The sequence below is a fragment of the Temnothorax nylanderi genome, unplaced genomic scaffold, assembly GCF_030848795.1.
Source record: "Temnothorax nylanderi isolate EJ_2023f unplaced genomic scaffold, tnyl_v1.0 TNYL_tig0746_pilon, whole genome shotgun sequence".
In the NCBI taxonomy this organism is placed as follows: Eukaryota; Metazoa; Arthropoda; class Insecta; order Hymenoptera; family Formicidae; genus Temnothorax; species Temnothorax nylanderi.
The window spans coordinates 66,866-72,865 of record NW_027249808.1 but is presented as its reverse complement, the minus strand read 5'-3'; positions in this window follow the sequence as shown (position 1 = coordinate 72,865).

Here is a 6,000-nt window from a genome sequence, read left to right as displayed (position 1 = left end):
GAGAAAGAAAAGAGCGAGTTTCGAAACTTTTGCAAGGACATCAATAGTTCACGAGCCTAGGATACGTATGGAAATCATGCGCATACTACGAATTCTGGAAAAATGTCCCATGGAATACATGGACCACCAAGAACAGAGAAGATGAGGTCAGAAGGTCAATTGACAACTTGGCCCCGCCATTGTGGGTACCGAACCAATTACGGCTCTTGATGCTGACGAGGATGACGACTTGAGGCCCCGTTCAGTCGACCGGAACTGGATAGAGCGATCCAAATTTAGGAGAGACTCGGCTCCTGGCCTTGATGGTATGGAGTACAAAATGATCAGAACCTTGTCGGATCCTGGTAAGAAGATGTTTGCTGGAACTCTTCAATATTGTTTGGAAGACGGGCATTTTACCGTCTGATTGGCAGGAGTATCAGGTAATTTTCATAGATAAGGTTGGCAAGGAAAAGGTTCGTCCTATATCATTATCATCGTGCATCGGGAAACTAATGGAACGTATGATTAATGAGCGATTGATATGGTGGGCCGAGAAGGAGGACAAGTTCAGCCCGTCGCAGAGCGGTTTTAGAAGGGGCAAGTCTTGCGCCGACAACTTAGCAAGGACGTTGCGGACATCAAATCGTCCCGTGTGCGGGGAATACACGTTGGCGGCTTTTCTCGACGTTGCGTCCGCATACGACAACGTCGATTCCCCACTATGCTGGAGACACTTATAGCGCTCAATTGCCCCTCGAGTATGATCAGATTCATTGGAAGTTGGCTGTATCGTAGAGGGCGAGTTTATAGTCATTCTCAGGAATCTGTGGATCGGTTAATTTTCAGGGGACTCCGCAGGGTGCGTTCTCAGCCCGCATTGTATTCTCTCTATACCGGGGTCTGTGTGCTAACCTCCTGAGGGCGTTGAGGCCGTTGAGTTTGCTGACGACATTGGACTGTATGTCTTTGGCCCGAATCGCAGAAGAAACAAGATATCCTCCAACAGGCTGTGAACATAATAGCCGAGAGACTAAGGAAAATTGGTCTCCGACCTTGAACCAAAAAAAACGGTCCTTGTGGAATTCTCTAGGAGGCGGCTATGTGATAAGGAGCTGTCTATCCGGATCGCGACTACGATGTGTATAACAGCAACGGGGCGAAATTCTTGGGCATTGGCTTGACATAGGCTCAAATTTGACCGTCAGGTTCAGGAATAAGATCTAAGGTATCCAAGGCGAACTCGATTATCCGATACTTGTGTGGCGTTTCTAGAGGCATGGAGGTTAACACGGCACTCATGTTATACAAGAGTCTCGTTAGGTCTATCACGGATTATGGTATTTTTGTGTATTTTCCCAGAGATGCTGCGACCCAGTTGAGGTTGGAACGGGCTCAATACCTGGGTCTTCGTACGGCACTTGGCTACAGAAACAGCACTCCAAATAACGTAGTAATAGCCGAGGCCAAGGTGAGATTACTAAGAGATCGCGCATTCATGCTGGGCTGTAATTTTGTAAATAAGACTGTAGCATATAACCATAATGGACTATATAATAAGTTCCAACGCTTGGCTGACTGTGAGAGTTATGCACGTTTTGTCCAGCCTATGTACAGGTTCTCTCTCCTTACTGAAATCTGGAAAAGGACGAGTAAATTCAGAGCGGAAATTGGCGCCACGAGAAAGTTCGAGATATTCCAAGGGTCATTCGGGGCCCATACTTTTCTCCGACGGTGGACCTGGATATGGCAGTTCTAGACAGAGTCTTATCCAGGATATTATCGAGTCGTACGATCTGGGATCCTCTCCAGAAATTATATATACAGATGGCTCATATGATGAGAAAAAACGATCCACTGGCGCTAGTATGGTCATATGTGATGAGGACTTTGCCTACAAATGAGCCTGCCATACTTATGTTCATCATACACTGCGGAGGCTTTTGCTGTGAAATCTTCTCTACAACTTATGCTAATACAGAGACAATCAAGAGATCGGGACATAGTCATTTTGTCGGACTGTAAATCGGCCCTTATGTCTATCCGCAATAATCATTTAAACGTACATAAAAATCGATACATTACTGAAGCCAGAACGATTATATATGAGTTGGAAAAGGTACATGGAAAGAGGGTTGTGCTGGTCTGGATCCCTGCCCATGTCGGGATTGAGGGTAACGAGTTGGCGGATCGTCTGGCTAAGGAAGCGTCTGAAGAGGAGGCGGACCCTTCCATCGAAATCCCAGTGGGGGATTTTATGAAGTGCATTTGAGAGGAGACTTGGGACGCGACCCAACGATCGATAATACAGGATTCTGCACACAAGGGCATTTTTTATTTCCACAATTTTTATGAGCGTGGCGCTGTCAAACCTTGGTTCTGGGGTATTAACCTCGAGAGATATTGCGTGACGTTAATAAATAGGATTAGGGCGAATCATTTCAATCTTGGTGTTTCTCTGATGAGAAAAGGTTATACTGATAGTGAGAGATGTACGTGTGGACACGAGAGGGAGGATCTGGGCCATTTGTTATTACAGTGTCACAAATACGACGATTTAAGAGTGTTATTGGACTTGGAACTTAGAGCTGTGGATTTCTACGAGGAAATTGACATTATCCGATTGATTAGATCAAAAAGACTTGATATTCTGTATATAATTTTTAAGTCATTTTTTAGGAAGATAGACAAAGTTATTTAGTGTGTTACCATATTTCAAGGTTTAATGTTATTGTGCCAATTACCTTAGCGTACAAGGCACCTAACCCCTCTTCATCCGAGGAGGAACTGAAAAAACCCCCCTATATATTGCATATATCATCTCACTTTTCGCAACCTTGTCATTAGTAGAGATTATTAGTAGAGAAACCGTACGTCTCACTTTCATTATAACCTCTGGTCTGTATTAAAAGGCCCGGGCACATAGAAAATCTTCAACAATAAAGACGTAAGCAGTAATAAAGAAATCAATTACAGTTTGGATACCGCTTATGCAATGTCTTAATTTCTTGACTGTGTTTGGCTGATATTTCCTTACTCTTACGTTTTAACTGCTTAAGTTTTCCTATGTGCCCATCAGGCCTTATAACACGGTTATGTAAAACAATTTAAAAATATTACTAATAATTTCCTTCTTATTCCCAAGCTATTGAAAGGTAAATTTTTATATATACACACACACACACACACATTTAAGCACACATAACTTATATTTTAATTAATAATTATTTCTAATAGACATAGTTAACTTTATATACATGATTATATGGTTATGAAACAAAGACAATATGACAATATCTTTAGTTTTCAAATACTAAAAGCTCTTCTAAAAAGTTAGGAAGAAAACTTGAATCAACTTTCTTCAAAGATATTCCAAAGAAACATTTATTTCCTGTTATGCCTTTATTAAATCATGTTTAGCAATTATTGTTACCTGTAGTGTATCTACTTATTTGCTTCTTGTTAAAAATTCATATTTTATTTTTAGGTATCTGATGACATAGAGTTAAATATTAATACTTTACAGTTTAAAAAAGAGGAAGAAGAAAAAGAAGTGCATGGAGGAGTAGTGAATTATAGCAAATTCTTCTATGTGTAAATCGACAACTGCAGTGCAGTAATGGATGAATACTGTAATAATCCGCTTTAGTTGCTTCTAAACAAGAATAATTTTCTGAAACTGATTAATCTATAAGCAAGAAAGAAATAAAATTCTTATCAGCGTCTGCAGCACTAAAAAATTAAATGTAAGTGATGACAAAAACAATTATTCGTTCTGCAGTTCTATATATACTGCTTATATTTTACCAAATGCAAATATTACAAAGAAATGGATACTGTAACTGTTATGAAAGGTGTAACATGTAAATGCTAAATTTTCAAAAGATATTTCTATCAAAAAGAAGTCATATATTCAACGGTGAGAAAGAGAGAGAGATTGAACGTATGAGGAAAGAGTCGTGGTACAATATAATATACAATGTGTGACAATAATAACGTTAATCTTCCAGATACTGAGTTGTATCTAATAGTAACAGAGTATACATATACAGTATTGCAAGTATTACAAATATATGATCCAGTGGACATTAGTATCTGCTGAGTATAATCCAATCAATATACATTTGCAGAGTTTATTTTGCAAGGAAACAAAGAAAATGAATTCAGGAATATCTTTTGAAAAAAAGTTACAAAAGCGATATGTTTAGTTTATGCATAAAATAATGCTATATTCTACAAAAGTATTCACTTTTTAATAATTTTGCTGAATTAACGAGAGACATCGATTAAAGATAGATACTAATCATTACACAAGCATATCAATATATTTGCAAAATGTATTGAATTTATTTAAATATTTCTCTTTTTTTATAACAATCGATTCTACTCATTATTCTATGTAAAAAAGTATTAAGGTAAAGTTATGAAAAAGTGAAAACCCTGACAAGATATTTCATATTTTATATTAAAAAATACAAGTATAATATCACGGAAAATATTATTGGATCTCATAAGTGTTCGGCATTCGACAAAAGTATGGTCCATTCTCGACGTTGATATATACAACCTTTTTCTTGATATCTTGAAAAGCAAATAAATGGAGATCATGAGATTGAGATATTATCTTAAAAAATGAATCAATTATCACGTTCTCTATACACAGAAACTGTACATTATGTTTATATCCTAAAATATAAGATTCATTTTTATATAAAACAATTTTGAATATTTCAATTATATCACCAGTTAAACTTTCAAAAAATTTGTCATCAGTTTTTGTTTCTCTTTTATAACAAGTAGTAGTATATATGACATTTTTATAAACTGCTTTATTAAAAGCTTTTACATCTTCTAATCTTATATTAGCAAAATTATTATTTAAAATTTGTTTAATATTTGTATTTAGATTATTATCTTCCGCTAAAAGAATTACACCTGAATTGGTTTTCAACTCTGTTTCTTTCAATATAAAATGATTACGCAAAATATTTTTACAGAAGCGGGAAGGTTTATTATCAGATGTACTTAACAACTCGGTTTCTAAAATAGTTTTCTGGATTAGACGTTTAGACATTTGTATTAAAGCTCCTTTCGGACCAGTTAATTTCTGCTTTAGCACAAAAATTCCATTTTCATAAGGGAAAGCAGAAGTCGAAGAAAGTGGGCCACTTTTATATACGTTATCAACAACATGAAGTAATGCATGAGTATTGAAATTCATACTACTTTTTCCATAAAATTCTTCACATTGCGCAGTGAAATACATAAGATCAATCTTGCATTGTCTTAAATCTTCTATTGTTATACTTTCAGATAAAAGCTTATGTGTGCAACTAAAAGCGCAAAAGAACTTAAATATTTTGTTTTCATTATTCCTAAAAGACATGGAATGCTAAGATATAATAGCCAAGATCTCCATTCACTTGCTTTCCATTTTCCACTATTAAATAATCGTGGTGATCTGTGAATTTCACTAGGCAGTTTAATACTTAACAATCGTTTCTCAATGTTTCTTATATCACTTTTGGATAAATTATATTCTTCTTTTTTGTTATTTGCCCAAAACTTTGTCCATAAAGTATTAACAGCACCAAGCAAAATACCATGCATATAATCATACGGTAATCCCCAAACACAATCAAAATTTTCCAATTGAGTAATTTCTGCGAAACCTTTAACACCTTTAAATGGTCTGCCTATTTCTTCAACGTACTTCATGTCTTTAATATATGATTCATGATCTCTTAAAGGCGGATCATCATCCATAAAAGGGTATCGCATAGCACCGTTGAAATACTCCCCATACTGATAGCACCAACTACAGCCGAAATAACCGTTAAATTGGAAGCGATTTTGTATTATAGGCCGGGCAACAGAGTCAACCGATGAACAAAGGGGTTGTAATATAAAATTACATTTTTGACCATTTTCTATGTCTATGACAATACCATTTGTCATCAAATCACGAATCTGATTAATAAAAACATTTATATATAAATTCATAAATTGTGAGCTAGGTTC